The 12,424-nt window shown below is 43.6% G+C and overlaps 1 protein-coding gene across 3 annotated transcripts in view; it reads right to left on the reverse strand.

Annotated features, from left to right (window-relative positions):
- ELMO1 (engulfment and cell motility 1) overlaps positions 1 to 12,424 on the reverse strand; it is a 434,299-nt gene that overhangs the window by 157,248 nt on the left and 264,627 nt on the right. The gene's annotated exons all lie outside the window — the stretch shown is intronic.

Below are 12,424 nucleotides of genomic sequence, written 5' to 3' on the forward strand. Positions count from 1 at the left end.
TAGGAATGCACCAGTGAGAGATCCCAGATCTTACAGTTAGGAAGAGGGAGAGTCTGAAAGGATGACTGATTCCTTTTCCAGAGACACAATTACCCCTTTAAGAACTAGGGGTGAGACCTAGAGCATTTCCCTTTAGAGGTGGTTTGAAATAGGAACTACACTTGATGAGGATGGAAGGTCTTATGGTTCAGGTTCTGTATTGGACACAGGACATCTTAGTACTATTCCCAGATTAACAGCGACTTCTTGTGCAACCTTTGACAAGTCAATTCATCTCTTCACAGCTCAATTAAAATTCTATAAAATGAGATAAATAATACTTTCTCCCATTCTTGGTCTGTCTTATGTATTTAGATTGTAAGTTCTTCAGGGCAGGGACTGTCTCTTACTACATGAATGTAAGATACCTTTCTCCTCTATAGGTATGCATATTGTGGCTATTGTTCACATTATTACCTTCAGTCAGGTGGTGCGCCCATGTAGGTACACAAGCTATTATCCCATACTTGTTTCTATTGATATGTATAATTACATTGACTATCACTGTATTTAGTAATAAAATCCTAAAATATTTTATATACCTGTAAATCTAACAAACAAACTCTCAAAAATGTTTCTGCCTAGGTGTTTTACTAGATTTATATAGCCACAATTAAATGTACTAGAAATTATTACCTGCATGCACTAGGGGATAGTTTCAAAATCTGCACGCACAAGTGGAGGCTATTTATTTATTTTTTTATTTAAATTTGACCCTTGATGACTACACATTGTTTAGCCTGGAAAAGAGAGAGTATGGCATTATCTAAAGGAGAATGCAAGAATTTATAACACCATTGCCTTTAATACAATATGTGATCATGAATAAGGAGGTGCATCCCATTTTCAGAATTCTATGCAAGGGACGACTGCACAGTTAACTCACCTCTGATCGCTTCTCTCCCAGTGCTCCTGCCTCCCTCCTTCTTTCTCTTGTCCTTCAACCTCAGTGTCACGCACTGGCAAACCTTGTTTTTCTCCTAGCATGAAGGGAGCCCAAACTCTTCACCCACATCAACCAAGGTCCAAAGCTCATATCAGAAACATAGCCACTCTAGGTCTCTGCATGAGTCCCTGTCATGCTCATTCTTTCCACGCTGGCTCACCAATGTTGATTCTTGACCAGCCAGAGAGAGCAACAAGGATCAGTATTAAGAATAGTGGCTTATAAAAGCAGGATAAATTCCCAGCTTGGAGGAATCAGGGCAGTGGGCACATGTCTAGGTAACATTCCTGATCTGGGATTATTTCCAGGGACCAAAACCCACCATTCTCTTGACACAGATCCCTACAGTGATCCCCCTCCAACCCTTGGGAACTGGTCAGTACTTAAAATAAGTAACATGTTAGGCTAGGACAAAGGAAGATCCAGGTTAGAGATGAAAAATGCAGTAAGTATGCTTCCTATTAACGTGGCATGGAGAAAGAACTGTTGTTTACCTCGTAACTGTTGTTCTTTGAAATGTGTTACTCATGTCCATTCCCAATTTAGGTGTGTGTGCTCGCTACATGCACTGGTGCCGGAAAACTTTTTCCCTTAGTGGTACCCGTACAAGTTGGCTCTGGCGCCCCCTACAGTGGCACACACACGCGCCCGCATACAGGCATGGCCAACTCCTCCTCCCTCTCAGTTCCTTCTTGCTGGAACTCTGAGGGGAAGGAGGGCGAGTGTGGAAAGGAAATGAGCAACACATCTCAAAGAACAACAGTTACGAGATAAGTAACCGTTCTTTCTTCGAGTACTTGCTCATGTCCATTCCCAATTTAGGTGACTGACCAGCAGTGTCTCCGGAGGCGGGCAGGAGTTCATGGACGTGACCCTTGAAGAACAGTTCTACCGAAGCCAGCGTCATCACAAGCTTGCTGCATCAAGGCATAGTGGGACATGAAAGTATGTACCGATGACCAGGTAAGCTGCCCTGCAGTTGTCCAGTATGGAGGCATGCACTTGGAAGGCCACAGATGATGCCTGTGCTCTCGTTGAGTGGGCTGTCAAGGACACCAGAGGCGCGACTCCAGCCTGCTCATAACAGGCTTGGATGCAGGCAGTGATCCCACTTTGAAAGATGCTACGAGGAAACCAGTAGACCTTTCATTTGGTCCGCAACCGCCACAAAGAGCTGCGTAGAGCGACGCAAGGGCTTAGTCCTGTTGATGTAAAAAGCCAGGGCCCTCCTCATGTTGAGAGAGTGCAGATGCCTCTCCACAATGGAGCTGTGCGGTTTGGGGCAAAAAACAGGCAGGAAGATCTCCTGATTTAGGTGAAAATACCGGCAGCGCTAGGAGATCATCAATAGCTTGGAAGGCCTCTGTAGTCGACGGCACCACTAGGCAATGAGGGCCTCTACCACTATCTGGTGGAGGGCCTGGTGCCGGGGTTGATGCTCGCTGAGGTGAGAGGGACGCTTCCGAAGTGGGGAGTGTTGGCGGCCCGACACAGGTCTCGGCAAGTCCTCCTTAGCCTTCTCCACAGGAGAGCATCCTCATTCAAAGCGGATCTTCTTGGACCTCTTCTTCGGAACCAGGGAGGGAGATCGGTGCCAGGAAGCTGAAGCAGGTGCCAGAGGGCACTGCGTGTTGAGGCCGTCGTGCTCAGTGCTGAGCCCGATCTTCTGGGCTCTGAGGCCGGTCTAAGGGCCGACTCCATCAGCATGGCTCGGAGATGGATAGCCCGGTCTTTCTTGGTCTGCGGGCAAAAACTTTCACAGATTTTACACCTGTCACTGATGTGGGCTTCCCCCAGACACGTTAGACAATTTTGATGAGGGTTGCTTCTTGGCATAGGCTTCTTACACGAAGAGCAGGTTTAAACCCTGGGGAACGGGGCATGCCCTGACCCTGGGATTCTAACTACTAACAAACTATGACTAATTGTAACCAAAACAAGTAATTATATATACCAAAATGATGAATAGACCACTAGGGAGGTTGACAAAAGACTTGCGAAGGCAAAAGTGTTCCAGCACCATCACTGGCGACAAGAAGGAACTGAGAGGGATGGGAGCTGGTGGCGTCTATATGTGGGCGCATGTGCGTGCCATTGCAGGGGGCGCTATTGCCAGCTTGTACAGGTACCACTAAAGGAAAAAGTTTTCTGGTACCGGTGCATGTGGTGAGCACACACATCTAAACTGGGAATGGACATGAGCAAGCACTCGAGGAAGAACATTTGGTTCCCTCTGGGTGAAATCCTGGATCCACTTAATTAATGGCAAAACCCCACAGAGTTCAGTGGTAGCAGGATTTTATTCTCTGTGTTTAATGGTGGCAGTTAAGGCTAAATTCTACTTTACGCAGGCTTTATGAAGCATCCAGAGTACATTAATAATAAACTCAAGAACAACCAATTGTATGTAAAGGTGAGGTGTGCCTCATTTTTTTCTAGGTAATTTTCAATTCTTCATTTACTCTTGGATGCTGTATGTGATTTTTAATGTATCCTTCCCTCTTTAGAAAAGAAAGCAATCTGTTGCTTCCTTACTGGATACCATTTCTATGATTCAGACCCTCCTGCTTGAGAACCTGAAAAATAATTACACTGTTCATCTAGCAGGCACATAAAACCATTAGTCAAGGCAAAAGGTAGAAGAGGACCTGACACAGAGTTAGCAGATGGAAACAGCACGTTGCATGAGTGCCGCATTTGTGGATAGGCACCTGAAAAATCAAGACATTTTAATGAACAAAATAAGTAAGGCCAAGAAAGTGAAAGAGAGATGTTCAGTGGCCCCACTCATCACTGCTACCATGAGAAAGTTAATCCTGCAAAACATTTCCAGAGGAAGCTTTTCCTAATTAATTCAAAGAGCTAATACTGGAACGCAAAGAGATGATTCAGGTAAAAACTTTGCATTAGAAAAGACAAGTCCTTTGGCAACTGTGTGAGAAGTGTTGCATTCAGACAACTTCTTTATGTACTGGACCCTTCCTATCTGTTAAGTCTCGAGGAGATGCAGAATTCTTGCAAACATGACATAGTCTGATATTTTAAAAGCTACACTGTACTTATTGCAGTACTTCTATAAATCCTTTTTAAGTTTAGCCCTCATGAAAGTGAGGAACTAATCATATCAACAGGAGCTCAACTACACAGGCTGGGCTATAATATCTTTTATTCACATTTGAGTAATACCTTACTCCTTATATAGTTCCATTGAAATCAATGTAAGTAAAGACATTGCAATCCAGCTCACGGAGAGCAGATGAAAATTTTTACATGTAACATCTTTCAAATACACTTTCAAATCACACAGATGCAAGCTCCTGCCAGGGCCAGAGGGGGGGGAAGGAGGAGTAAGCTTCTGCAGGAGCCCTGGTGGGGTAGGAAGAGAGGGACAAAAAAGTGAGTTTCTGGTGAGGTATGGGGCATGGAACGTGCCCCCCCTCCAAAAGGGGTCAAAGTTAAATTTCTACACACGCCCCTGCTATAATCCAAAGCACTACAGGGCAAGAGAGATTTTCAGTTAAGATTTTAAAGAAATTTAAAGAACAATTTCTGAGTATGCTCCATGGACATCTTCTTAGAAGAACTGGTCAAAAAACGTTAATTGCTTTTGTCAGTGTTTATTTGAACATTTTTAGTTTTTCAAAGTTTCTCTATGAAAGGTTTTGGGTTACTGGCAAAAAACTGAAACAGAAATATTTTGTTTTTTCAATTTTTACCAGTGAAGAAAGTGGGGAGGGGGTGAAAAAGGGAGGATGGACCAAGAAAAACCCCCACATTTTCTTTGGGAAACCTAAATATTTCAAATGTACAAAAATTTTCTGTGAACATTTTTATATTAAAAATAATGACATTTCCATCAGAAAATACTTGATGGTAAAATTTTGACCAGCTCTATCTCAGAGTCCTTTATGACACTGTTGTTATACTAATTTCTATACAACTTATTGGTATGGAACTACTACATATTTTTCCTGCACACCCCAACAAGTGCAGGAGCTGTTAATTTCACAATTGTATGAAGAAAATTTAAAAATAATTCCTTACCACACAGAGCAAGACCCTCCATAATAACTACCTTATCTGAGACTGAGCATGTGAGGATTTTTTTTAACAAGGATCCCACGAATTTATGATCTCTCTGAAATATTCTAAGCATGTTAAGTTTTCATTTTTAAAAAATAATCTTTTAATGTTGTGAAGTTACAGACATGCCAAGGTAAACAACTGTGCTAAGAAAACTGCCTCCAGCAACTGGGGGGGTGGGGAGGGAGGGGGAGGCAGAGAGGGATTTAAAAGTAATTTGTCTGTGGTAGTGTTTTTTCCCCACAATATAATGCTTACACTAAGTATTACAGCTTCATCCACCAGAAATCAAGACGACAAATAATTGACAATCAAGGCCAGTACAAAGGCATCTCTCTGTCCACTTCCATTAAAGTCACGAAAATTCCAGAATAAGCAGAATACAAGTAATGTAGAAATGCTTATAGAGGAAGGCAGTGTACTCTAGGAAAGCAATGTGGTTTAGTTATGGGATAGGACTCTGGACGGGAAATCAGGAAAACTGGATTCTATTTCCAGCTCTTCCACTGACCTGATCTCAGGCAAGTCTCCGTTTCCCTTCACAATCTTTGTCTGTCTGTCTTTATTTAGACTGTAAGTTTGTTGGGGCAGTGCAGAGCAAAATAAAGACCTAATCTTAGTTAGAACCTCTAGCTGCTACTAAAATACAAATAATATTTTTTTCCATCAACTTTCATAAGGTATCTGCTATTTTGAGAGCTGTCCCATGTGCCTGTGTGAGAGACAGATTTATTTTTTCTCATGGTGTCCTTTATAACTCATGCTCCTGGGCATCATTTACCCTATCAGGTGTCTAGCCTTGGGATCAGGCTTAGGAGAGCTACTTCTATCAAGGATCTTTGTGATCTGTCTCCCAGCTCCAGCTGTGAGCCTACATTAGAATTTTTCTATGCTTCATGTTTTGTATTCTTTTCCTGTTTGTCTCAAGGGAGTGCCTGTGTCATCCACGGAGACTTCTGCATTCCTCAGCTTTATGTCACAGTGACCATTCCCCCATCCAAGGAGGGAGGGCTTCAATATCTGGGGTCAGTCAATACCACTTCCAAAATTAAGGCTGCTGCAGAGCAACACAGAGCTTTTTCCTCCCCAGGTGGCAAGCATACGGAAACAGTAAGCGTTGTCAGCACAGACACAAAGAGCCAAGCCAAATCTTGAATCATTATGCTTCCCCTCCAATACAGAAGAGGTCAGTTGAAACATTTCAAATTTTTAAAATTATTTTCATTTCCAAGTGTTGGGAATAGGCCCAATTTTTCATTTTTAAAGGTTTTTTGTGTGTGTGCAAATTTGGGTAAGATTTTTCCCATCCCCAAATTTATCTAAAACATTATCGAAATATTTGTTTATTGAAAACTTTGATTTTCATAAATGAAAAACATTGATAGCTTTTACAGTGTTGTCAAGAAAATATAAAAAGCACAAATTTGTGAAAAACAAATTTCAAATGTCAAATATCAAAAATATTGCACACACAAAGTTGTTTTGGGGAAAAAATCCCATTTTCCATTAAAAAACCCTGATCATTCTGACGAGTGTTCAATGGCCTCCATGTTATTTTTAAAATCACCTGGATAACACTGATTGATTGGAAACAATATATATACACACACAAACTTTCTTGCTGATTTAGTCAATAATAAGTCACTAGAATCCTGTTTACAGGTGCTTTTTAAAGGAAGTGTCTTTAACTGGGGCAGGGGATGTTGCATGCAAAACAAGAGCATTTTAAATCACTCTTGTAATTATTACAAACTGAAATGTCACAGATTTCACTTATATTATGACAGGTATGTGCCAGAGAATCTCTCTTGGAAGTGGAAGTTTGTGCGATGGTACTGAAAGGTACCAGTAGCACTTTGTGAAGCAGGAGAGAAAGAAAGAGGTTTCTGACTATGCTGTATAACTGACCTTGGCTCTGTCTGTGATGTCCTGAGAAGAATACAAAATTACAAAACCTAATGGAGGTAATTTGTCAATATGTAGCCATCAGCTTGAGCTGTATGAAGGCCTTATTCATCATGGGTACATCGGCCTATGGGGCTCTGAATTACACCTTCTGCATTTATGTGGATGATTTTCGTATCTGCCACTTCTCTAAAGTGCATGGGGGCAGGTTCATCCCCTGGGCCCACCTTCACAGGATGGGGATTTCACCCTGGGAAGGGCAGGTGGCAGTTCAATCCTTAGGGATTCTGCCTGAGAGGGCAGCTACAAAATCCAAACAGGGCAGCACTGCTCAGGGCCTGGGTAAAATGATTCTTCCAGCTGACCAAGCCTCAACCCCTGCTAAGTCAGCTCTTCGTACTTTTGCATCTGCAAGAGCTGTTACAAAGCCTCTTGGTAGATCAGGATTTCAAGTGGTTTGTCTCACTATGTTCCCATCTTGACAATTTTTCTGCTGGCATAAGTAAATTTGGATCTCTACAGTTTTCAAATTCAGTGGAATGCAAAATCTTCTCTTTTCTTACTGATTACTAAGAACAGACATACTGGGTCAGACCAATGGTCCATCTAATCCAGTATCTTGTCTTCTGACATTGGCCAATGCCAGGTGCTTCAGAGGGAATAAATAGAACAGGTAATCATCAACTGATCCATCCCATCAGCCATTCCCAGCATCTGGCAATCAGCAATCCCTGTCTATTCTGGCTAATAGCCATTGATACACCTAATCTCCATGAATTTATCTAGCTCTTTTTTTAAACCTGTGATAGTCTTGACCTCCACAACATCCTCTGGCAAGGAGTTCCACAGGTTGACTGTGCGTTGTGTGAAGAAATACTTCCTTTTGTTCGTTTTAAACCTGCTCTCTATTAATTTCATTTGGTGACCCCTAGTTTTTGTGTTATGAGAAGAAGTAAATAACACTTCCTTATTTACTTTCTCCACACCAGTCATGATTTTATATACCTCTATCATAACCCCCCCCTTATTCATCTCTTTTCCAAGATGAAAAGTCCCTGTCTTATTATTCTCTCCTCATATCGAAGCTTTTCCATACCTCTAATCATTTTAGTTGCCCTTTTCTGTATCTTTTCCAATTTCAATACACCTTTTTTGAGATTGGGCAACCAGATCTGCATGCAGTATTCAAGGATGGATGTACCATGGATTTATAAAGAGGCAATACAATATTTTCTGTCTTATTATCTATCCCATAGTTTCTCAACCTGTGGTACGCATACTCCTGGGGGTACCTGAGACACAGGCAGGGGGTATGCGGTGAAAAACCCTGTGAAGGGAGGCGGGCAACAGCCACCGGCTTCTGGGGGAAGCAGGTGGCAGCCACCAGCTTCCCGCCCAGTCCCACCTACTAGCTGGGAGCTAGACAGCAGCCGCCGACTTCTTGGGATGCTAGGCGGCAGCTGCCAGCTTGGGCAGCAGTTGCTGGCTTTTTGGGAAGGCAGGTGGCAGTCGCCCGCGTCCCGCCCAGTCCCAGCTCCCAGGTGGGAGCCCGGCGGCAGCCTCCTGCACCTTGCAAGCTGGGCTCTTAGCTGGGTGGCTGCCACCTGTGCCCCAGTTCTGAGATGAGAGACAGCCTCCCACGCCCTGGCTTGAAGATGGGCAGCAGTTGCCTGCCACTTGCCCAGATCCCTGGGTCCCTCCGCCCCAGCTCAGAGAAGGTGGCAGTCAGCCACTGCCTGCAACTTGCCCAGGTTGTAGCTCCTCTGCCCGGCTCAAAGCCCGGTTCCCAGAAAGCCAGTACTGGAGCCGGGGCTCTACCCCCAGGCTTACTTATCAATTTCACTGCACTAGCTGAGCATGTTCAGAGGGGCCCACACAGTGTGATTTGCCCCAGGCCTGCACCTCCCTAGGGATGGCCATGGGGAGCGCTGCTATCCACTCTGGTGGGCCGCTACTGCCTGCTCATACCTCACAAATTCCTGCCTGTGTGAGGAGACCACCACTTGACCCCACCATCAGGCCATAGTGATTGGCTGGCATTGACCTTTGCTCCTATATGGAGGAAGAGGAGGAAGAAGTAGGGGAGAAACAGCAGGGGGGTTTGTAATCTGACACAGCATTGCAGAACTGAGAACTCTCCTGCTTTACAAGAAATAGTCGTCCAGCAGTAAAGGGGAAAAAGATTGCATTTCTCAGAGTAAAAAATTGAGTGTTGGGGTACTTATTAACATTTTCAGAAGTTAGGGGGTACTTGCTACTTAAAAGGTTGAGAAACACTGATCTATCCCTTTCCTAATGATTCCCAACATTCTGTTAGCTTTTTTGACTGCCGCTGCACATTGAGTGGATGTTTTCAGAGAACTATCCACAATGAAGCCAATATCTCTTTCTTGTGTGGTAACAATTTAGCTAATTTAGACCCCATCATTTTATATGTATAGTTATATTACCAAATGCAAGGGTGAAACTGATCATCTTACATTCAAGTAGACGGAAACTACAACCAAAATGGGATGATTTCATAACCATGGACATTTTTTTAGGTTAAATCTTCAGTTATGCACCAGACTATTTTTAAAACTGTAATAATAATAATTGCACTTTTGTAGATATGATGCTCTGACTGGCTACAGCTCAAAATAGGTCTGAACCAATTGGGACAAGGCAAATCAATAATGTTACAGTGAGTAACTGTCACTCTGTTGCACAACATCCATCAGATAAAGTGCTTAATTGTACATCAGTCAATTGATACAAGGGAAATAGAGTCATTGTTAGTATAAGATCACAGAATCAATATCTCCTGTTTCAAACACAAACATCTCTGCCTGGCTTTGACATTAATTACCCATAAATGTCCTGGCATTGATGTATTAGCAAGAGACCATTATCCTGTGACAGTATTTTTGTATCATTGGCATTCTCTCTTAACTCTTACACTGCTGACCATCCCTCTCACCAAAGTTAGACCTGGTCTACCCGCCAAAGTTAGGCTGAAGTATGCAGCCTTGTGTTTCGACCGTCTTCTGCATGTGTCTACACTTTAATTTGTCTCAGACTGATGTCAGTGCCCTGTTACAGAGATGCAGTAACACTACCTCCCTGAGTGGTGCTGAGCCATGGTTGATATACTGAAGTCAATGTAACGTGAGTGTAGACATTGCATTACTTATGTTGACCCTAACAGCCCTCCAGAAGCTGTCTCACAATGCCCAAAACTGACTGCTCTGGTCATAATTGTGAACTCCACTGCACAGGAGTCACGGTGAGCACACCTAGCAGCTCTCCATTGTTGTGGGCAACTGCCCAGCTGACCATGCCAGCTACATGCTCCAGCCTGAAATAGACATGAGATATTGGATCTCTTGGACCCATGGGGAGAAGAGGCTGTGCAAACACAGCTACAGACCAGCCATAAAAATATGGACATCTATGAGCAGATTGCACAGGGGATGCAGGAGGAGGAGTATAATAGGAATCAGTAGCAGTACTGCTTGAAAATGAAGGCATGTCAGAAGGCCAGGAAGGTGAACAGTCAATCTGGTGCCAAGCCACAGATGTGCCATTTTTACAAAGGTCTGCATGCCATACTTGGTGGAGACTTCACTACCGTACTATGGACCACTGCGGATACCTCCCAGGAGCCTGAGTCCCAGGCTCCTGGTACAAACTGCGAGGATGAGGAAGACGGCGATGTGATTAAGGGGTCCAGCTATGTCATGAGTCTGGACCTATTTGAGACTCCATTGCATTCCAGGTAGTCAGGCACGGGTGAGCCCGATGCAGGGGAATGAATCTCGGCTAAGTGTGTAAAAGTATTTCCCATTGCATGATGTACTGATGGCACATCATTAATTTACTCATATTTGAAGAAGCAGCGGTACCACAAAGAGAAGTTGAGTTATTTGCTTTTCACTCCCTTGTAGAGTTAGGCGGGGGAGTGTGTGTGTGGAGCACTTTGTTTATGTATCCTCCTGAGAGTTCTTGAGGAAACTTTCATGGAGGTACTCTGCAATCCTCTCCGAAAGGTTTCTAGGGATGGCAGCCTTATTTCCCCCGCCACAGTGGGATATTTTCCCATGCCAGCTGACAATGACTTTGGCAGACACCACTGAAGTACACAGGCTAGTGGAATACGGGCCCTGGCAGCTTTGGGATGCCAGCAGCAGCTGTGCTTCATGTGCCTTTGTTAACCTCAGGAGTGAGATATAGGATAAAATTGCCATTGCTTGTGGAAAATGGTGTCGTATTCAGTGCTACTGCCAACTTCTGTTTCATTTTCCCCGCCCCGATGGGCCATACTGACCACAGCTGGTGCCACGAGTGGTGCGGTGCACAAACACTCCGAAGCAGAAGTGTCACTAAGCATGTCTTGTTTAAAAATTTAGGGGAGCAAGGGAAGGGATTTCTGAATCTCAACCTTCACTTTCCATTGGGACTATACTGACAATGGTACCTCTGTATGTTTTATCTGCAGCTGCTGTAGTTGCGCTCTTAAGAGGTTCCTCCTCCACACCTGCACAACGCCTGAGCAAGGTAAGGAGGAGAAAGAAGAGAACTCGGATGATATGTTCAATGAAATCTTGCAAGCCAGTGTTGGATCAGACCACAAGCAAAGGGCCTGAAGAGTGAAAATTGTAGAGAGACCCTGGGGAGGGAAGGAGCAGACCAGAGATAGGCCCAGGAGTCGCAGGGCCCAGGAAAAGGAGACAAATATTCATCAGGACATAATGGGAATTCTCCATCAGCAAACACAGATGCTGCAGACTCTTATGAACCTACAGGTTCAACAGTTTTGGGCTTACCTCCTTTTGCAGTCTATGGAGAACTCCGTTACAGCACCTCCCTACACCCCCCTCAACATTCCACGTGGCATCAGGGGTCACAACCCTATCCCCACCGCTCCATCCTGGGGCGGGACATCAACGACAACCACAGCTTCATACACGTTGAATTTTAATAGCCACAGTTACTGTACGTGTAGGTAAAATGGAAATGAATGTTCTTTCTCCTTGTTGGGTTCCATTAATTTATTAAGTTTTTAATGTATTTGCTTTTAAATTGCAGAGATTTTTCTTTGCACTGATTTTGCTACTGAATGAAATTCTATTATGTGGAAAATAACCACTTTTACAAGACTATAATAAATTTTGTACAAAGTATGCCTTGTGAGGTATCATTTGAAAACTCAATCTGCTGAACATTATTGTCCTAGTAAAATATGTGTATCAACATTGTATGTAAAGTTATAAGTTTTTACTGTATAACATTGCTGTAACAGAGTTACAGAGTTACAAAGGTAGGCAGAAGCCAGTCTTTCAGAGACAAAGACACACTATCATTCCCAGACAGGTATTAAAGGGCCTTCACCGGCTTATGCAGCCATTCTCCAGCAATGGGAAAATGTAAACAAGAAATTTACATTTCGTCACAGGGACGGTTCAAACTGCA

This window comes from Emydura macquarii, unplaced genomic scaffold (assembly GCF_026122565.2).
Source record: "Emydura macquarii macquarii isolate MOO-44397 ecotype Brisbane River unplaced genomic scaffold, CSIRO-AGI_Emac_v2 contig_2432, whole genome shotgun sequence".
NCBI classification, from domain to species: domain Eukaryota; kingdom Metazoa; phylum Chordata; order Testudines; family Chelidae; genus Emydura; species Emydura macquarii.